Genomic DNA, 23,489 nt, shown 5'->3' with positions numbered 1-23,489 from the left:
TCATCCATCGCTGGGTCAGGGTCTGCAGATCGGACCTGGCATATATATATTGGAATTGAAGAAATTAAATAAATACATAGTGAATGATGAGAATCAGGTTTCTCACTGTTAAAGTATAAGGTTACAAATAAACCAGAGGTAGAAACTAAATGATCCATGTAACAACAGATTAAAGACATCAGCATGAACTCAAATTTAGCTTAATATAGATATGGATGGTTACATATTTATTATTTATAGCTATGTATATGATCAGGGGTTAGTATATACACATATATTTCCTTGCTCCGTCAACTGAAAGAACCTAGACACACTGACATTTAGTAGCAACAAGCCCACTTAGTGCCTGAATCTTTGTTTCTAATACTATTCTTCAATAAAAGGACAAGGGCTCCTTGGATGAATTGCTGAATCTGGGACTGGGGCAAGAAATACACAAGATGACCCTGTAGCATATAGTCATACCACAAAGTAAGAAAGAGCTTTTAAAAATACAACGATAAGACATGTCAAAATGACACAGACATCAACTAAAAGAGCTTTCAGCAGTCAAAGTTGAAACAATTTAACTAACAAAATAAAGTAATATTGGATTTTTAGCTCAAAACATAAAATAACTATCTATGCATCTATACCCTTATAAATAAATGTTAAATAAACTTGTTAATAGGAGAAAAATAGATATGTCTTCCATAAGGAAATATACCAAGTAATTTATGTAAATATCCTGCCCTTACATTTGACAATTAATTTTCTTATTCTTAAATGGGAACTACTTTCAGTGACTTTCTTCCAAAGAGTACACTGGGAGAAGGGGAAAGAAAACAGTAACTTGACAGTAGAGAAACATGATAAACACTACCTTAACCAGGTGACCGAGGTCAAACTCAACAGTGATGCCATGTTAACAGTAAGCACCCTTGAAAAGATGTGATGATAATGGCACTTTATCTCTGTGGTCTTCTTTCCAAAACCCACAAGTTCCATCTAATCACATTTTTAAAAATCAGAAAAATTTCAATAAAGGGACATCCTATAAAATATGTGAGCAGTAGGCCAGGCGCGATGGCTCATGCTGTAATCCCAGCACTTTGGGAGGCCGATGCAGGTGGATCACGAGGTCAAGAGATCGAGACCTTCCTGTCTAACACAGTGAAACCCTGTGTCTACTAAAAACGCAAAAAATTAGCTGGGTGTGGTGGTGGGCACCTGTAGTCCCAGCTACCCAGGAGGCTGAGGCAGGAGAATGGCGTGAACCTGGGAGGCGGAGCTTACAATGAGCCGAGATCATGCCACTGCACTCCAGCCTGGGCAACAGAGTGAGACTCCATCTCACCAAAAAAAAAAAAAAAAAAAAATGTGAGCAATACTCCCCAAAACTGTCAAGGTCATCAAAAACAAGAGAAGTTTGAAAAACTCACAGCTTAGAAGAACCTAAAAAGACATGATGACTATCTGTAATGATAACCTAGATAGGATCCTGGAGCAATAAAAGGTCATTAGATTATAACTAAGGAAATCTGAATACAGTGTGCATTTTAGTTACTATCAATATTGGTTCATTCATCGGGACAAACGGATCTTACCAATATTTATATTAGGGGAAAATGGATGTAGTACGTATGGACACTTTCTATACTATTTTTGTAATTTTTCTGTAAGTCTAAAACTATTCTAAAGTAAAACGTTATGTTTTAAATAATTAAGAATAATATTTTGGCCCCAAAGAGTTGTTCATAGTTCTGATTATTTTCTGAGAACTGGAATTACTGATTAGAAGTAAATTAATATTTTAAGGGGCCCTATTGCCAATTACTTACCATTACTTTTGCACTAATTTAATATGTCAGTGACAATATTTGAGAGAGTCTGTCCCTCTGTAAGAGCCCTGATTAAAAGTGACTTAGATGTTGAATCTTCCTCACAGAAGCCAACTAGCCAAAAACGGATAGTTTTATTCAACCTGAAGTGAAATAAGTCAGTATAACCTAGAAGATAAGTGCTCAGGGTTGAATGATGCTGCATGAATTTGTATATGGCTCCACTATTTTCTTACTGTGACTTTGGGCAGGTTATGTAGCTGCCTTAATCCTCAGTTGTTCCTACCTGTAAGATGACAATAACCAAATAACTCTACTATATGGTTTTGAGGACAATTAAATAAGGTAATGCATACCACCTAATTAGTACCATGGCTGGCACAAAGTAAGTACTTGCTCTCAGTTATTGTTATTGGTTTTTCCTTGTTCACTCATTTATTCAACAAATATTTATTGAAGAACCACTATGTGTTAAGCACTCTGGAAGGTCCTGGAGAGACAGTGGTCAACAAGACACAATCCTTGCCTCTAAGGAGCTAACGGTCTTGCAGTAAAGTCCCAGACATGCACAAGAAATCACAATCTCATGTGATGAGCATGTAAATAGACATCCTGATTCCAGGAAGCAATGGAAGCATATGGCATGATCATGATCAAGAAAGCCTCCTCAGGGAAGTGGACAGATGAGCCAAAATCTAAAGGATTTTGTAGGATTTAACCCAGTGGTGTTCTGAATCCAGCACACATCCACTCTCTAGGACCCGTTGTGCAGATTTCTTCCCAATTTTGTGTCCAAAGACATCACGTGGGTAGCATGATCAAAGTCATGGTGAGAATGTTTGTACCATGAAAACCATCAAATGCCGCAAATCTGGGATCCTCTTCTTCTCCTCTCCCAAAGGCAGTTGTTAAATGTTTACCAGCAAAACACTGCATTAACCAATCAAATTCTGAAGGACGAATGTGGAGGGAAGCAAGGAGCATGGTGGATTTGAGAAACTGAGAGGTGTTTGTCTGAGCTAGAGCAGGAAGGGATTATAAGGATAAAGAACAAGTGGGAACCAAATCATGTAGCCCTTTGTAAACCAAACTAAGATATTTAGAATTTTTTTCTGAGGGCAATGGGGAGCCACTGAAGGGTATAGAGCAAGGCATCAGAGGTGGTTTGCACGTTAGAAAGATTCCCTCTGGATTTGAAGAGCATAGTATAATTGAGAATAGACAGGGTGTGCTTAAGATTTTATGGATATATAGATGACTTGGATTTGATAATTATCTTTGTCTCCACAGGGTGGTATAATTAAAGTGCCTTTATCAGTTAATATATCAAAATGTTTGTATTTTTTTGTGTTTCCTACCTGGATTCTTTTAAAGTTACTTTCTTAACAAACTGTCACAAAACAGTAGACTGAGACTTAACACTTTTGACAGTTTTATTACATTTCTAACAGTTCCTAGAAAATTTTCTTCTTCCCAATCCTACATTTATTAAGAGAGCAAGACCTGAGACTGTGAAATAAATGAAAAGGTTGCTGAAGGGAACAAGGTAAAAGATAACAGTCTGAACATGAGTAGTAGTTGTTGTGGTTGTGGCAAATGGCTTTGAAAAATATTTAGGAGGTAGTTCATGATGATGGCATGAATGAGGAGAGTGAGAGGCAAGGAAAAGTGAAGAAAAATGCTCAGATATCTGGCTGGGCATTGGTTACTTACACCACAAAATAGGAACCAATAGAGAAATAGTAATTTAGTGTCAGAATAATATAGTCCAGAAAACAGGGGGTATGGTGGTGAAAGGGGGTAAAAGAATGTGTTTGTTCAATTATTGAGTTTAAAATGTCTTTGCAAGTTCTAAGGGAAATCGTGCAGAACTCAGTTGTGTATGTGAATATGGAGCTCAAGGAAAGAGGAAAGAAAAAGCACCTTAAAAAACAAGGCATGACCAGGTACAGTGGCTCATGCCTGTAATCCCAGCACTTTGGGAGGTTGAGGCAACAGAATCACTTGAGGCCAGAAGTCCAAGACCAGCCCAGGAAACATAGCAAGACCCAATCTCTACAAAAAAAGAAAAAAAATTAATAACCAAATGTAGTATTGTGTACCTGTAGTTCCAGTTATTCAGGAGGTGGAGGTAAGGAGGATTGCTTGAGCCCGGGAGTTGGAGGCTGCAGTGAGCTCTGATTGAGCCACTGCTCTCCAGCCTGGGTGACAGAGTGAGACCCTGTCTCTAAGAAAAGGCATGAAAAGTCTTCTTCCAGCATCTGGACACAAAGAAAGAGAATGAAGCCTTTTGGAGCCAAAAGACGCAAGCACGTCTTCAAAGAAGAAGAGCAAGTCGGCAGTGTCAAATACCATAGAGAGGTCAAAAAAGAGTTAAGATATTCTGTCCTTGCTGCTTCTACATGAGAATGAAGACCATTCTCAGGAATCAGACTAAACATTCCAGAAAATGTCAATATCACTCCGAAGGGACTCACAGTTACGAAGGGCCCCAGAGGAACTCTGCAGAGAGACTTCATTCGTATTAATGTAGAACTTGCGTTACTTGGAAAGAAAACACAGGCTTCAAGTTGACACAGTGGAGAAATAGACAAGAATTTGCTCTGGTTCACACTATTAATAGTCATGTACAGAACAGGATCCAGAACATTACACTAGGCTTCCATTACAAGATGAAGTCTGTGTATCCTACAAGATGAAGTCTATGTATGCTCACTTCCTTCTCAGCATCGTCATTCAGAAGAATGGGTCTCTTGTTGACATCAGAAATTTCTTTTTTTTTAATTTATTTATTATTATTATACTTTAAGTTCTAGGGTACATGTGCATAACGTGCAGGTTTGTTACATATGTATACTTGTGCCATGTTGCTGTGCTGCACCCATCAACTCGTCAGCAGCCATCAACTCGTCATTTACATCAGGTATAACTCCCACATCAGAAATTTCTTAAGTGAAAAATGCATCCACAGGGTTCAGATGAGGCCAAGTGTGGCTTGTTCCATCAGTATCTCAAGCCCAGAAAGAAGAGTTCATTTTTGAAGGTAATGACAGTAAACTTGTACCAAATTCAGCTTCTTTGATTTAGCAAGTTACAGTAGTCAAAAACAAGGATACCAGATAATTGTTGGATGGTATCTATGTCTCTGAGAAAGGAACAGTTCTGCCATCTGATGAATAAAGTGTCAGAGTTATCCAGCTATGAAACAAGAAGATGCTGGATGATTCCTAAGACCTATTTGTGATATTTTAAACATGCAATAAAAGCCCTCTATTGATAGAAAAAAAATGGAAGCAAGGGATGGAGGAAAGGAGAAAGGGAGGAAGGAAGGAAGGAAGGAAGGAAGGAAGGAAGGAAGGAAGGAAGGAAGGAAGGAAGGAAGGAAGGAAGGAAAGAAAGAAGGACTAGATTTAGTAGTAAGGCTCTCTCCTTAGCAGCCACCTACAGAGCCATTTCTGAAGAATGGCTGGGGAAAAGGTCAGATTGTAGAAGAGTTAAAAATAGCAAAGATAGACTATTTTTAGCTTTGGCTTATGTTTTCTGCCTAGCAAGGTCAAACCATGTAACAAAGATATGACCTAGCCCAGTGCTTCTGAGACTCTTCCACCAAAATATTGCTTTTAGCAAAATGGGGTGTGAATCTATGCATGTCTAGGGGTATAGGATCCTACAACTACAAAATTTCTCTAGCTTTATCCTAGTAATTCTTCTAAATTTCTATTTGTTATAGTATGAAAATAGTAGTTTTCAGCCCCAAAAAAATCTTTTGGAAAAAAACCATACTCCCAGGAAAATGTAAGATATTTAAATGGTGGCCTCAGGGAGTTCTGCAGGGTACATATAAACACTAGTTTGAGAAACAAGGACTCACTTCAAGTTTTGTGTAGGAAAATGTACCTTTATTTTGATTACTTCACAGAGATTGTGTCACAGTTTACCCCAGGCGTGGTGGTTCACACCTGTAATCCCAGCACTTCAGGAGGCCAAGGCGGGCGGATCACGAGGTCAAGAGATCAAGACCATCCTGGCCAACACAGTGAAACCCCATCTCTACTAAAAATCCAAAAAAAATTTAGCTGGGCATGGTGGCACGTGCCTGTAGTCCCAGCTACTCGGGAGGCTGAGGCAGGAGAATGTCTTGAACTCGGGAGGTGGAGGTTGCAGTGAATGGAGATCACGCCACTGCACTCCAGACTGGTGACAGAGCAACACTCCATCTCAAAAAAAATAAATAAATAACAAGAAGGAAGGAAGGAAGGAAGGAAGGAAGGAAGGAAGGAAGGAAGGAAGGAAGGAAGGAAGGAAGACACAAAGAAGGGGAAGTTGTCCAAGAAGGCAAGAAGGCAATGTTGACCTGGAGAACAGATGCTGGACCAAAGTAGAACTCAGGTTCTACTCCTGGATCACCATAAAATGATAGTACAAGTTTGGGCAATCACTTAAAGGCTGTGAGCCTCAGTTTCTACTTCTGTGAAATAAAGGAGCTGATGTGCACGCTTACTAAATTCCTTTCCCATCATAACTTCTCTGTTTGCCAATGTTAACATTAAATGGGCTGAAAGGAAAGGAACAGAGAAGTTAAAACCCTTTCAGAGCCAGTGCTAAATGCAACTATGTTCAAGAATTTTGAACTATGTTCAAAGAGTAACCATTTTCCTACAAGGCTGCAGTTCCAACACTGCTTTATTTAGCTATAAATTTTCATAAAAATGGGTCTCAATCCAGATGTTACTGCCTGGCCGAAAATATGAATCAAAACAAAGAGAATTGCATAGTCTGTTTTGGCTTTTTTACATATATAACATTCCTCAAATGCGCAACAGCCAACTTGCTATTATTCAGTTTGCAAATGTTTATTAAATACCTACTATTCAATTACATATAGTTCATCTTATGGGAAATACAGAAATAAATGAAACTAAATCTCTATACTCAAAAGATTTCACTCAAAGAAGAAACAGAGGTATACATCTCGAAGAAAAGGCAGAATAAAATAAATGTCATGGATGGAGATAAAAACCACATGCTCAGCCGGGCGCGGTGGCTCAAGCCTGTAATCCCAGCACTTTGGGAGGCTGAGACGGGCAGATCACGAGGTCAGATCGAGACCATCCTGGCTAACACGGTGAAACCCCGTCTCTACTAAAAAAAAATACAAAAAACTAGCCGGGCGAGGTGGCGGGCGCCTGTAGTCCCAGCTACTCGGGAGGCTGAGGCAGGAGAATGGCATGAACACGGGAGGCAGAGCTTGCAGTGAGCCGAGATCCGGCCACTGCACTCCAGCCTGGGCGACAGAGCAAGACTCCGTCTCAAAAAAAAACAAACAACAAAAAAAAAAACACATGCTCAAGGAGTGATCATCTTTGACCAGGATCTTCTGCTGGAGGAGATGGTATTCTTTCCTTAGTGCTATAGTCATTGCGAGAGTCATTTAAAGGATGTGAATCCTACAGTCCAACTAGTCAATTGAAAAATGAGTTTTACACACAACTTCTGACTGCAAATCCAGCTTTCTCTGCTGCCTCTACAAAAGAAGTATTTATAGTATGCTCTTCAATTTATGAAAACATATATATCTGTGTCTATTTACACAGAGATATATAAAATTCTATTTAATCTTCACATCAATCCCAAGAAAGAGTTGCTTTTATTTATCCAAATGTTTCACAAATTTGAGACTCTAAGAGGTTTCAGAACTTGCCCAAGATCAATCAGAACAAATCATAAAGATAGGACTCAAACCCAAAATTCATAACACCCAAGTCTGTAGTTTCCCCTGAAATATTCCTTGCATGCAGGCTGCCATGCTCTGGGGATAAATTGATAGACCTCCTATCTGATCACTAGTACTACCAGGAAGAAGGTAAGAAGGACTGGAATTCCAAAATTCTTCTATTTAAATAATTATATATCTACTGTATTTATTAAAATAAAAACAAATAGGGGATTATGAAGCTATAGTCATCCCTTACAATGTAGTAGAGTAAGTGTCCATTGAGCAGAGCTTAGGAAAAGGTGATAGTGCAGAGATGCCAAAAACACAAGGACGGCAGGGCACCCCAGCAGCATGAGTAGAAAGCTGTAAGACAGAAGCATTGATAATCAGTTTTGCCTCCTTCTCAATTCTGCCAAAGGAGGGACTCAGGAGTGAAAGAGGAATTTTACCATGTCTGTCACTTTTGCATCTTTTCTGTGAAATGAAAAAAAGAAAACAAAAGTTAAACATGTCTCCAACGGCATTAATCTGTCAAGAGTCCAAATCCCCTTTTAATGTGTTACTTTTCTTAAAATAATTACTTTTCTTAAAATAATTATCAGAAAAGAAGAAAGTCACTGAATAATTTTTCAGCATTTTAAGAGGAGCATTCCACAAATATGTGCATTTATGTGGGCTCTTCCTGTACGCATCCAGCTTATTGATGCTGCAAGTCATGTTTCCAAGCAGATTGCCATGATGGGCCATAATAGATTGCACTGGGGTAGGAATGCGGACTAAGTGGAAATGCAGGGCTAATCTGTCAGGTCCAACCAAGATAAATATCCCAGCAGTACTGCCATATTTCACAGTGCGTAGTGTTGACTATAGATCTCCTGACATGATAAATTTTATGGCCAAATGTGGTGGCATTTTGCAACCCTGGGTCTACTAAGGATGGTTGGTCCTTCTCTAATGGGGTCAATTGTGATAAATCGCCCTGTTGAACTCCTCATGAAATATGATGTTTCAGATTAGCCAAATTCTCTTTGATGTGCATGTTCCATTTAGCCTCCAGACATTTACCAGAGGAGCTTTTCTAGTTAGGAGAATGAAATGGTACCAGGTATGACCTTCTCATCTTCCTTACTATTTTGTCAGCAATGAAAAAGAAAGGGGAAGAATCTCTTTCCTAGGAAGATTCTGGACAGATTTCCCTCTGGAGTGACAGGAGTTGGAGGGCATTACCTGGGAGGAGAAGAAGGAAATAGATGATTGGTTCAATCTCCTGCATCTTTTGTTAATTCCCCTGACATGGAGCCACCAATTCGTTTTGGAGGAAGTTGTCTTTCCCTATACAAGAGGCCTGAGTAGCCAATAAACTGATGCTACATATTTCTCCAAGGAAACTGACATTTTATCCAGAGCAAGCCAAAATGATGTTTCCATACACAGAATTACATATGTGCTTCATATAAGAAAAGAAAGCTTGAAAACTTCTGTAGACCACCCCATTTCCCATCTTTTCAAGACTATGAATGATAGTGATGATAAAAGTGTTTGGTACCTGCAGGCTAATGTCAGCATACCCTCTCTCCAATTAATTCAGCCTTGCACACAAGAGCACAAACTGTCATAGTTTAAGATCTGTCACAAAATAACTATGTGACCCCGAGCAAGTAACTAGCCTCTGAGCCTTGGGTTTCTCAGATGTAATGAACTCAAATTTCCTTCCATTGCAAAGCTTCTGGTAGGTAATACAACAATGTGTTAAAGATTACAGACTCTGGAACCAGGCTGCCTGAGTTCAAAACCTATATCCTTCACATGATACACAAGGACCTTGAGAAATTTCTTTAATCTCTCTGTGTTCCATTTTTCTTATCTGTGAAATGGGGTTGATAATCAAAGCACTCAACACATAGGGCTGTGGTGAGCATTAAATAATTTAATATATGCAGAGTGCTTCTAATCAAGGACAGAAGATACTGAGTTTTCAGTAAGTGTTTGCAATTATTATACTAGGATTCTATGTGCATGGTATTCAAGTAATGGTGACCAGTCCAGTATGTGAGCTGTTACATAGTAGAACAATTAACATTTTTTTACTATCTCACCATCACCTGTAAATGGACTCCTACATGTGGACAAATTGTTATCAACAAACAATAGGAACAGAACTGCATAATATTAATCATTATGCTTCTATTTTCTTTATCAGTTTATGTCACTAACATATCCACAAATGGTAACATTTTAAACTCTTTCTTCCCCTGAATTAGTCCCACCCCCATCTTCTTGCCCAATGAACACACACACATATACATACACACAAGTGCTCAAACCTCAGTCATTACACAAATCTTTTTAACTTCAACTACCCAATATTTCGACACCACATCCTCTCTTTTCCATTCCTATAACAATCACACATGAGATGCATTCAATAAAGTTTCCTTGATGATGACGATGCTAATATGACTAAATATGAACATAACGGTCTTAGATTAATAAATTGTATTTATTATTTTCAAAGTATACAGGTAAATCATACATGCTTTATTCATTTATTCACGCACCTGTAAGCCTACCACATATTAAGCCCCGAAAAGTTTCTTTTGGGCCCAAAACATCAAAATCTCATCTAAATTTACATTCAGGCAAAATCTTAGTTATTATCTTATAGTCAAGCCATAGAGCATTCATTTTGTAAGCAATTACTTATAGAAAATAATTCATTAAATTCCTAATTGTTTTTCTTATTAGTACTTTGCTTTGGTCTATAGATACATTTTTCTAGTTGTGACTTCCTCATGTGAATATTAAGGAAGTTTGACTAAATAGTCTCAGAGGTCACTTTCTGTTCTAAATGTTCTGTGGAACAAAGACAAAAATAGTTTCCCATGATTAAGACTTAAGGAAATAATATCAGCCAGGAAATATAATGGATTCTAAAATAATGACAAAAAGGATATGCACAAAATTGATTATTTCTGGGTGGTCAGCTTGTGGATGAATTTTATTACTACCTTAATGTTCTCTGTCTCTCCTCTTTATTCTTTTCCTGTTTGGTTGCACTATTATTATATGGGCTGCCAAAAGGAGTAAAGTATGATCAGCTTTTCTGGAACATTAAGTCTAGAGAAATTCTGAGGGGATACTCCTGGCTCCCATTTGATTGATGGGTCAATTGAGCAACAGCTGACATATAATGAAAAAATCATAGACTTCAGAGTCCAAAGACTATACTTTAAGTCCCACTTTTTCTTTCAGCTTTATATTCCACTACAAACAATTTACATTTCTTCTCTGAGGCTCAGGTTCAGCATCTATAAAACGCGTATCCTCACAATTGAAGGCACAACCTTTGCCTGCCTGTCTAGCTATGTCATCCGTGCAAGAAAGACATTGCTATTCCTTATCTTCCAAGTGTGAGAGAAGAAATTCAGTGAGATTAAAAGAGGTGGTACAAGTCAAAGTACCTTGTAAATCCCAGAGTTCTACATGCATTTTGTTGCAGTTGTTACTGTTAGATTACCCCAACCAAATATTAAGCTTTTATGCCTACATGATTACAGTAATGCAAACAATAATATAAACTTTGATTATAAATAGACATGTTTGTTCTCCTTAATTTGAGATATACAGAAAAAAATTCAAGAGGAGAGTAGCACTTCCTCTTTCCACTAAACTTCAAGCATGGCAGGAATGGCCTATGTCTATCTTGTACACCAACGGGCATCTCTAGCACGTAGTAAAGAACCTGGAATTTAGAAGGAGTTAGAAAAATTCTTCCAATGATGGATGTGATTCCGTTTTATGATTTCCATAAAATGCCTGATTGCATTATTGCAAGATTAAGGAAAAGGCCATGCAGTTTGCCAGCTCAAGGCTGTTGGGTATGCAATCTAAATTCATCTAGTCCCATGGCTGTGATTTGGTCCCACTTCATTGTCATCTTCTCTGGCTTAAATATTGATTCCAGGTCTTCTGGCTGGCTGAGATTTCCAGGATGGGAAATACAATTATAGACATATCTTTGCACCTTTTCCCCTCCTTATCTGGGTAGGAATAAAGAACTTTGGAAATATGAGGACCCATTCTCTGGCTCTACACTTCCCAAGAAAAACTTTCTCTACTGTTTCTTTTTTTTTTCCATAGGTTTTTGCAGAACAAATGGTGTTTGGTTACATGAGTAAGTTCTTTAGTGGTGATTTGTGAGATTTTGATGCACCCATCACCCAAGCAGTATACACTGTACCCAAAGGATAGTCTTTTATCCCTCATATCCCCCCACCCTTTCACCCAAGTCCCCAAAGTCCATTATATCATTCTTACGCCTTTGCATTCTCATAGCTTAGCTCCCACTTATGAGTGAGAACATATGATGTTTGGTTCTCCATTTTTGAGTCACTTCACTTAGAATAATGGTATTCATTTCCATCCGTTGCTGTAAATGTCATTATTTTGTTCCTTTTTATGGCTGAATAGAATTCCATGGTATATATATATACCACAATTTCTTTATCCACTCATTGATTGATGGCTATTTGGGCTGGTTCCATACTTTTGCAATTGGAAATTGTGCTGCTATAAACATGCATGTACAAGTATCTTTTTTGTATAATGACTTCTTTTCCTCTGGGTGGATACCCAGTAGTGGAATTGCTGGATCAAATGGTAGTTCTACTTCTAGTTCTTTAAGAAATCTCCACACAGTTTTCCATTGTGGTTGTACTAGTTTACATTCCCACCAGCAGTGTAAAAATGTTCCCTTTTTACTGTACCCCCACCAACATCTATTTTTTTTAATTTTTTGATTATGGCCATTCTTACAAGAGTAAGGTGGTATTGCATTGTGGTTTTGATTTGCATTTCCCTGACCATTAGTAATGTTGAGCATTTCATTATATGTTTGTTGGCCATTCATATATCTTCTTTTGAGAATTGTCAGTTCATGTCCTTAGACCATTTTTTGATGGGTTTGTTTGGTTTTGTCTTGCTAATTTGTTTGAGTTCCCTGTAGCTTCTGGATATCAGTCCTTTGTCAGATGTATAGACTGTGAAGATTTTCTCCCACTCTGTGGATTTTTTGTTCACTCTGCTGATTGTTTCTTTTGCTGTGTAGAAACTTTAGTTTAATTAAGTCCTATCTATCATTGTTTTGTTGCATTTGCTTTTGGATTCTTGGTCATGAAATCTTTGCCTGAGGCAATGTCTAGAAGGGTTTTCTCATGTTATCTTCCAGAATGTTTATGGTTTCAGGTCTTAGATTTAAGTTCTTGATCCATCTTGAGTAGATTTTCATATAAGGTGAGAGATGAGGATCCAGTTTCATTCTTCTACATGTGGCTAGGCAATTATCCCAGCACAATTTGTTGAGTCGGGTGTCCTTTCCCCACTTTATGTTTTTGTTTGTCTTGTCAAAGATCAGTTGGCTGTCAGTATTTGACTTTATTTCTGGGTTCTGTATTCTGTTCCATTGGTGTATGTGCCTATTTTTATTGCAGTATCATGCTGTTTTGGTGACTATGGACTTAGAGTATAGTTTGAAGTTCGGCAATGTGAAAATGACCATGCTGCCAAAAGCAATCTGTAAATTCAATGCAATTCCAATCAAAATACCACCATCATTCTTCATAGAACTAGAAAAGACAATCCTAAAATTCATCTGGAACCAAGAAAAGAGCCTGCATTCCCTGCCATTTCTTCACCTGATCTCACCCTCCCTTTTCTAACCAGTTCCCTCTCTTTCCCTGAGAGGACAAGAAATCCAATCAGGGACTGGGCACAGAACCAATATTTATTACCAATACTCACCGTGTTTTACCACTGGTAAATTAAATGAGTATAGAGTTAAAAGAATGACTTAGATGAATAAAAGTAGCATAATTAATATTTAATGGAATAAATGAAACTGGTATATATTGAGATAAAGGATATTCCCAAAATGATTTGAATTTTTTTTTTCAGAGAAAAAGAGATGAGAAAGAGATCAAAGGAGAGGCTTAAGGAAAAAGAGAAACAGAGACATTTGTACTAAGAAATGATCCAGTTGTGTCTTTAAAGATAGATCACATTTTGAGAAGCAGGCAGACCCACAGACAAAACTCTCCCAAACAGCAATTTTTTAATTCCTTGGCTTCCACTATGAAATCAATTACTTTTTTATGAATAGTAAACTTACTGTCTCCCGTACTCTTCCAAATTGTCTAAGATAGAGTCTATCATTGGATCAGTTAATTGGATCAGCTCACTCTTCATGATAAGCATGAGAATTACACAGTATTTTATACTCTAAATTTGAAAGAACCTTCCATACCTGCCCCATCAGTTGGTTACCATCTTAGCTTACCAAATTTATGATCTGTGAGCTTCCATGGCCTCTCACATCTGTCTTGATTTTCCCTGGGGCTGCAGCAACGATGGTTGAGAAGAAATTCATAAGTGTTTGGTTTTGAAGTACTGTGTTGGCCTCATGAGACTGGAGTAAGAAAAGAGAGGAAGTTTCTGTTTCTCTCAGATTTCATTTTAACAAGATTCCAGACTGACATAATTTCCCAACCAAGTGGGACCAATTTAAATACCAGGATATAGTGATTTTTTCTTACTATTTGATTTTAGCATTTCACTTTTTAACCAGGAACCATAAGGCATCATTCAATAAATATTTAATACGCTGTTATAATATAGAAAGCACCCTGCTAAGTCTTGCTGAAGATGTAAAGGAAAATAAAACATGACTTGTTTCCAATCCAGTTATGCCAGTTCATATACATGCAATACAGTTAAATATATGTAATAGCATAAATGAACTAGAAGCAAACTCTCTCTCTTTCTATTTGTATATATATATATGTATATATATATGTCCCACTTATCCCATTATTTAATATTTAAATATGCCACTTTTATTCATATATATATACACACACACAAATGAATTTTTGTGTCCATATATATGTATCTATATCTATTGTCTATATCTATTGTCAACTGAAGAATAATAAGGTTCATAAATTTGGAAAGAAGAGCTTTATTTCTCCTAAATGGTTGCAGCCTGCAGGTGGCCCTTCTGACAGGCTGGAAAGTGTAGCATCCAGTTACCAACCAAATACAGGAACTTTGAGGGAGACTTAAAGGGACCCAAAATTTATGCTGAGTGGAGTGGTCAAGTATACATATTTAATAAGCTATAGGAGGAGTCATTAATATTTATGAATGGAGAAAGATGCACATGTGCAATGGAGCTTTACATCCCTTCATGAGTCACATGTACAAAAAGTGATGGCATCAGCATGATCTGAGGGTGGAGTTTTCAGCCCTCTGAGGTCAAAAGATAAAGCAGAGGACACAAAAGTCCTCATTGTACACCCTCTATAGACTGGCCAGAATCACTCCATGGTCCCTGGTCTCTTAACAGCAACGAATGCCATTCAGCTGTTGTATTAAAACTGCAAAAATGGAGGAGCAGTGTCAGGGGTTGGTTGAAATCAGCAGTAGAGTGAATCTTTCAAAAGGGCTGGTTTCTGTCTAACCCTCAAGGAAAAAAGTCTAACGGCAGTTAACAAAGAAGGGTGTATAATGAGGTGAATCTGCCCTCTTATCACTTCATGGCTAAGAACTCCGTTTTCAAGGTTTCCCTAGGGTCCCCTTGGCCAAGAGGGGATCAGTTCAGTTGGTTGGAGAGATCAGAATTTCATTTTTATTTCTCACTCTATGGATAGATAAATATATAGATAGACAGATGATAGATAGGTAGAAGATAGACATAGACAGATAAATAGATAGATGATGGATGGATAGATAGAGACAGATAGATAGATAGATAGATAGATAGATAGATAGATAGATAGATACAATAATTCACAATATAAGACAACATATAGGCTCTAATAGAGGAATGACAATATGTAAAAAGGAAGAGTGGAAATATCAGAGAATAAAAAGATATGAGCCCCAACTCCACACACACACACACACAAAATAGACACTTTTTTAATGGGGAGTGTGGACTCCTGATAAGCAACAAGGATAGAGTCTAGCTGTCGAGATAGAAGAAAGAAGGAAAGGGGGAGAGGAAAACCAGCTCTAGCAAAAATGCTGACTAACCATCATTTTCTTGCACAAACACCCTGACACAGGATGCCTGGGGTGGAAAGACCTGCCAGTTAAGAATCACCCCAATGTATTTTTAGCAAAGCAGCATGACCCTAACCACATATAGCCCCTAGAGCATGACCCTATAAAACTTCCCTCCAGACCCTGACTCTTCTCAAACAACCCCCTCTCTGCTGTGCTGCCCATTGCTTCCTTGCAACATACTTTCTCTCTAATATACCTGCTTTCTTTAACTCATTACTGTCTTGGTAAATTCTTTTGCCACTGACAATGCCAGCCCCAGTCAGTGACAACCCATGACAGGGAGGATTTCAACTGATGGAGAAGAGGTTGGCAGATATGAGATAACCCAGTCAACTTGAGAAATATTAAGAAATCATGTTTAAATGACACTTCAGTGCTGAAATTTAAAAGTCATTATAAATCAGAGTGAAGAATTTGGCCTTCGTGCTACAAATAAGAGAAAGCCATTCAAGGATTCTTAGTAAAGTAACATCAAGAATGTAATATTTAGGAGGATCCATCTATCCGCATTAGGTAGACTCATTGAAAGAAAAGTTGCTTGGAGGCATAGAATCTAACAGAATGAAACTTCATGGGAAGGCAGAATCAGCAGACTGATATGGCTTCAAATTCCATTTACTAGCTCTATGACCTCAAGCAATTTACTCAGCTTCTCTTTGGTTTCACAGTTCCCCCCATTGTAAAAGAGAAATAAGAAAAGAAAATTTACAAGCTTGTGGTCAAGATTAAATCAGATGGTGTATGTAAAGTGCCTAGCAAGGAATTGGCTCAGTCCTTGTTTATGGAAGAATGTCTTAATTTTGGCTTCACTTTTGATGGATGATTTTGTTGATTATACAAACCATGATTGACAGATCTTTTTCTTTTAGCACTTTGAGTATGTTATGCCATTGCTTTCTGGACTCTGTTGTTTCTGATGAGCTATAAGGCATTTTTCATGTTATTGTTCACTTCTATATGTTGAGTCATTTTTCTCTTGCTGCTTTCAAGATTCTCTTTTTGTTTTTGGCCTTCAACAGTTTGACTATGATATGTATGATTCAGATCTTTTGTGTTTATCATTCTTGGGGTTCTCCGAACTTATTCTGACATTTTGGAAATAATTGGCTGAGCCCCTGTCTTTTAAGTAATGTTTGCCAACACAAACGTATAAAGTTTCATTAAGTGTGAAGTTTAGCTTATTAATATTTAGCTTAGAATATATCTTAGAATCATTTTCCTTCTTAGGTTGCAGTATTTTTTCTTTGACGTTTTGCTCCACTAGCCACCTTATAAGTTACATCAACGCTGACATACTTTACTTGCCCTCAAAAATCAGACAGAATGGATACAGTACTAGTTTCTGTGATATAAAGAAATAATTTGTAAATTCATTGGTTGCATTTAGTAAAAATTAATATTTATTGGTCACTCCCTCTAATCTCGAGTCCTCTAAGTACTTTGCAAATATGATCTCACATAATCTTGCATATAGTATATGTAGTATATATATATAATCATATACTATATACTATATATTGTCTGACTTTACAGATGAGCAAACTAAGGCTTAGAGGGGTTAAATAACTTGTCTTGGTTGCACAGCTAGTAGTAAGTGGCTGAACCAGATTCATTTGACCAGTCTGACTCATAAGCCCTATACATTACTGTCTGAATTGAGGCATGCTTCTTTAATTTTGTATTTCTTTTCCCAAAGGCAGAAATTTATTTCAAGTCTCCAACCTTCGTTTTAACTTGAACATAATGATAATGTGTTTTCTATTAGGGCCTTTCTTTATACTCCCATACAAGAGGTAATATTGTAAAGTGTCTCTTGGACCCTGATTTTGGTAATAGATTATCTGGATTCAAATGTAAATCCATCTCTTTGCTATCTGTGTTGACAAGTAATTTAAAATCCGTATGTCTTGGTTTTTTCATCTTAATTCAGTATAATAAGAGTAACTACCACGTAGCACCACAAAATGCTAGGACAGTCTAACCCAAAGTAAGCACTCAATAAATGTTAGATATTATTATTACCTTGTATCTTTTACATTGTACTTATCAGATTATACTATAATTTTCTGTTTGTCTGATTTTCCTATTTAACTATTAATCCCAAAAGGCAGAGACTACATCATTTTCATCTTTGTAGCCCTGAAGCCTATCAGTATCTGAAACATACTACTAATACATTATATTTTTAAGGGATAGATGGATGAAAGAGTTTTTTCACTGGGCAAGCTAACATTTTACATCAGATTTTCAGCTAGAAAAAAATAGCCAGGTGTTCTCTGTTAATTTTCAGAACGTGGTAAGTTCACCACATATGTAGCAGTAAATTGCAGATGGCAAAGGAAAACTCCCCACAAACAGAGAGAAAAGAGATGTCAGTGGCCCTAGCTCATCACACATCTTTGACAAATCTAGTTTATGTAACTCCACAGAAGCTAATGAGAAGCCATGAGGACTCATGGTCCAGAAGTGCTCTTGATTTCAGAATAATCCATGCCAATCTTACTTTGTTCAAGACATACATGCTTTTGGGTAGTTGTCCACTGGTAGGAGTTTCATTTTCCCTTGTAATTAACGATTTGCTTGCATCGTCCATCCCACCATTCCCTCTCCCTCATCTTCACAGGGTCCACAAACACACCAGAGGAAATGTCTGTGTTCATGTACCATATTAGCCTCTTGAGAGGGCTTGCATTTGACATTTTTAGTTTCGAGAGAAAAAAAAATGACCAGAAAATATAACAGTACTATTTTATATGTGTATATATATGCACATTTACATATATGCACATATACATATATATATCCAACTAAAAAAAGAGTTAGCTTATTGGTATCATTAGGAATTCAATACAAAACTCATGGACTGACCTAGAGGCCAGGCGCAGTGGCTCACGCCTGTAATCCCAACACTTTGGGAGGCTGAGGCAGGCGAATCACGAGGGTGGGAGATCGAAATCATCCTGGCTAACATGGTGAAACCCCGTCTCTACTAAAAATGGGCAAAAAATTAGCCAGGCGTGGTGGCACACGCCTGTAGTCACAGCTACATGGGAGGCAGAGGCAGGAGAATGGCGTGAACCCGGGAGGCAGAGCTTGCAGTGAGCCGAGATTGCACCACTGCACTCCAGCCTGGGCGACAGAGCAAGACTCTGTCTCAAAAAAAAAAAAAAAAAAAAAAAAAAAAATATGGCTTGACCTTAGCCCAACACCTAAAGACTTGATCTCTGGAGTGATACCATTTGGGTTTGAAGCTCAGCTCCATCATTTGCTACCTGTGCCTCTTTTTTCATAAATCACTTTTCTGAGTATCTATTTCCTCATTTATACCTTTCTCACTGGCTGGTGGTCAGGATTAAGCGAGATGTCTAATATGAAAGAAGATGGCAACATTATCATCATTCTCATTTTACAGATACAGAAACCAATGGCTAGAGATGTTAGCAACTGGCAGCATGTTTTCCTGAAAATTAACTCCACAAAACCCAACTTTCTAAACATCTAATTTGCTTTATTTACTAAGTTCACTGGTTTGATGAAAATGCTTTTTATACCTTTAAGTGATGAGAAAACTAAAAATCAAACAGGAATGTTTTAAGAACTTAAAGGGATGGTTGAATTTTGGTGTCTCATGATAAACGATCTAGCAAAACAGAAATGTCAACATTTGTTATGGGAATTTCTCAGTTTCTATTGATATCTAGATCCACTTTAACATTATTTCTGTTTTGTCAGATTTTAGCCGTTTTAGGAATTTTTCAGTCAATTTTTAAAATTCTTTGCATTTATTAATTTATAGTCAAGGAATATTAGAAGTACTAATATAATCTACTGTAATAAAATATTCTGAACAGCTCCCCTTTCTTTACATACTTTGAAATTTTTAACCCTTTTATGTCCAGTATGTCAATTAACTTATGACTATCCCAATTGTTTCTTATTAGCAAATAGAATTTCTGCATTTCCCATCTGATGAGATTTTTCTCCAATTTATTTTTATTTAAGATACTTTTGGATTTAATTTTAAATTCTTAATTTAATTTAAATAGTTAATGTAATTCAATCTTTCCTTAATTAAAATAACTGAAAATCGAACTTAAATTAAAATAAAGATTTAATTCCACTTAAAATGGAAGCTCAATTTAATTTAAAATTAAAATTTAATTTAATTTAAAATTGTGATTATTTCACATGCTTTTGAATTAAATTTAAATTTTAAATTGTTACAGATACAAACTGAAACTTGATATGCCATTTGAGATATTGGCAACGGAATATTAAAAGTGCGTGAAGTTTGAAAAAATATAAAATGACATTCAAAAGCATCCAAATTCACATCCAAAAGAAGTAACTGAAACAATTCTAACATGTATAAGAGTCAAAATGTTGGCTGGAAAATAGCATTTTTAATTGAACTTATAATGATTTTTTTAATTCTTGACCATTTTTCTCAGCTACCATATTAGACTTAGTATAATTCATATTCTTGCTAAGCTGACTAACATTGTTGTTAGAAACTATCAGAACTGGTTATTTGGTTAACAGATCATCAGGAGAATTGATCTGCTTCCTAGATAATTTTCCCACAGTTATACTGGCAGCCAATTTTAGAGCCAAAATCTCCTTGAGACATAGTTCTCCTTTGGGTGCACGATTTTAGAGAACATAGGCCAAAGAAACTCAAATGAAAAGTCCGCCATGGTTAGTCTACTTGAGCAAGTTGTACATGACCATAGATTACCCAGTGCCAGGTTAAGTGAAATTTTTGGTTTTGACTACATAATCAGAACAATTAAGCAATATGTTATGGGTTGTTTACACATTTTGTGTTAAAGGATAAAGCTTCCATTTAGCGTTCTCCATATCTTCAGCTAAATATTATCTCCCAAACATCCTTTTGATCAAACAAGAAGGAAACTCCATTTTCTGATACCGCAGTATTTTATTAGAAACTACTTTAGTTACCTCTTCAGTCAAACTTTGAAGCACGCCATAATATTTTTATATTGTTGCTTTTACTTCTTAAGGAAGTTGGTAGAATTCTCTCTTTTAGGAGAAAAGCAAGATGATACACTAAGGAGAAAAAAAGCATATTTTGATGAGTACCCAAAAAAACTAGAAAACAAACAATAGTTGCCTCTTTCTTCCAACATCTAACAGTTTTGTCTCATTATTTGGAATATATGGTTACTATTTAGGAAACTACTGTCACCAATGTTTGTGAAAAAATGATACTAAAATACATATTTATACTATCTCTTTTTAAGAGTTATATAAATCCCTATTTATTTAAAGAAAATAAATGTCATACATTTCAATGATTTTATTTCCTTTCTCAAATAGAAGACATTTTAGAAAAAGCCAATAAAATTAAGAAAGAGCAAGGAATGGTATGCCATGCACTGTGCGTGATGTTCAGTAAATGATGTTTTATGTTGATAAGGAGAAGTAAGAGAAAAATAAGGAGAAGTACAATTCTAAGTATATTATTTTTTAATTTATGCTGCAAAACAGAATTATTTAGTCACACCTCTAAATTTAGTGTAAAACCAGTGATGAGGCAATCACTAAAATGTAAATCAGGCAGAAGAGAATAAAAACCTAAGATCTACTTTTTAACCATTTTCTTTGTGAGTAGGGAAGAAAATATGTTCCATGGTAGATGTGTTTTTGGAATTCAAACGATGGTTGTTTTTTTTTTTGAGTACCAGGATAGGTCAATATGATTGTCATTTTCATTACCAATCATCAAGTGTCCATTATCTGCCAGCAATATATTCACTTATTTAATCTTTCAGATAATACAAGGGAACTTCAAACACTTCAAGAAAAATTGAATTGAAAGATATAAATATAAACTTTCTCAACATAAGCCCCATCAAGTTCAAGACACTTTCATAAATGATCATACCAGCCATTTAGTCCATCTCTAAAGAACTGAGGGTACTGGGAATTTGACCAATGCGGTCTCCTTTACACTATTAACTGAAAAAACGTGGATGTTTTCCACAGATTTTGTAAGATTAGGAAATGAAAAGAAGTCAGAAGCAGTCAAATCAGGATTGCAAGGTGCATGCCTAATGACTTCCCATCAAAACTCTTGCAAAATTGCCCTTGTTTGATGAGAAGAATTAACATGACTATTGTCATAATGAAGAAGTCTCTGGTGAAGTTTTTCCGGGCATTCTTCTGCTAAAGATTTGGCTAACTTTCTCAAAACAATCTCATAACAAGCAGATGTTATCATTCTTTGGTCCTACAGAAATTCAGCAAGCAAAGTGCTTTGAGCATCCTAAACAAACTGTTGCCATGACCTTTCCTCATAGATCCTCTGCTTTTGCTTTAATTGGACCACTTCCACCTCTTGGTATTGCTTTGATTGTGCTTTGTCTTCAGAATTATGCTAGTAAAGCCATGTTTCATCTCCTATAACAATTCTTTGAAGAGAGGCATCAGAATCTTAACCCGACTTTTTTAAAATGTCAATTGAAAGCTCTGCTCTTGTCTGCAGTTGATCTGGGCACAACAGTTTTGGCAACCACTGAGTGAAAAGTTTGCCCAACTTTAATTTTTCAGGCAGGATTGTGTAACCTGAACCAATAGAGACATCTATGGTGTTGACTATTGTTAATGTTGTTAATCATTGGTCATTGGTCCTCCTCAATTAGGACATGAACAAGATAAATTTTTTCCTCAAAAATTGATACGGATGGTATGCCGCTGTGGACATCTTACAAATCATCCATTGTAAACTTCTGATTCCTTTAGGGCATTGTCCACATAAACTTTTCATATAGCATCAATGATTTTGCCACTGTTCCACCCAAGCTTGACCATAAATTTGATATTCATTCTTGTTTCAATTTTAGCAGAATTTGGCCAGCTGTGGTAGCTCATGCCTGTAATTCCAGCACTTTGGGAGGCCGAGGCAGGAGGGTCACTGGAACTCAGGAGTTTGAGACCAGCCTGGGCAAAAGAGTGAGACCTCTTCTCTAAAAAAAAAAAAAATCAAAAAAATTAGCCAGGCGTGGTAGCATGCATCTGTAGCCCCAGCTACTCAGGAGACCGAGGTGGGAGGATTACTTAAGCCTGGGAGTTTGAGGCTGCAGTGAGCCATGGTTACGCCGTTGCACTCCAGCCTGGATGACAGAGCAAGAACCTATCTTAAAAAATAAATAAATAAAAATATTTAGCAGAATTCACATTACACTTAGAGGGACTCTTTTCAAACTGATGCCTTATCCTTCTGAAATACTTCTGCCTAGTGTTTCAAACTAGATTCTGTTCAGACGTGTTATAAGATGCTAGCATGAGTTTATCTGAGTGCAAAAAATTTTTGAAATCCATTCATAATACACATTCCCATGATCTTTTTGAAGACCACTCATATTATAATACCACTATTTTATAGATAAAGAAACAAAATTATAAAGGTTAAGGACCTCATCTAATGTCTAATGGCTTATAAGCAAAAGAATCAAGATTGATAGTTATAATTCTAGATATTCAATTTTTCCTCTTTCCTATAAGCTGCCATGAAGTTGCATCCCTCTCTTCCTACATAGAAAGCAGATCACTGGGCAGAGAGACTTACAGCCCAGGTGTAAGCACACACTTAGCATTTGGCTTTCATCGCTAAAATCTCTGACTCCACAGAAATGAAATTTTTTGAAGCAGAATTTTAGGTGCCAATTCAAAATTCCAAATGCTACTGAAGCAAACATTTATTTTCATTATTATTCCTTAGTATACTAGATGTGAGAAAGATAAATGTGAACTCTCTGCTTCTTGGCCAGACTGCAAGTTTATGACATGACATGAAATTTTTGGTG

The 23,489-nt window shown here is 36.8% G+C and overlaps 1 long non-coding RNA gene and 1 pseudogene across 1 annotated transcript in view; one reads left to right on the top strand and one right to left on the bottom strand.

Annotated features, from left to right (window-relative positions):
• Positions 1-23,489, bottom strand: part of LOC144329673 (uncharacterized) — a 176,691-nt gene that overhangs the window by 97,659 nt on the left and 55,543 nt on the right. The gene's annotated exons all lie outside the window — the stretch shown is intronic.
• Positions 4,229-5,000, top strand: LOC144329672 (large ribosomal subunit protein uL6-like; annotated as a pseudogene).

This window comes from Macaca mulatta, chromosome 7, assembly GCF_049350105.2.
Source record: "Macaca mulatta isolate MMU2019108-1 chromosome 7, T2T-MMU8v2.0, whole genome shotgun sequence".
In the NCBI taxonomy this organism is placed as follows: Eukaryota; Metazoa; Chordata; class Mammalia; order Primates; family Cercopithecidae; genus Macaca; species Macaca mulatta.
This window is presented reverse-complemented; position numbering and strand designations above follow the sequence as displayed.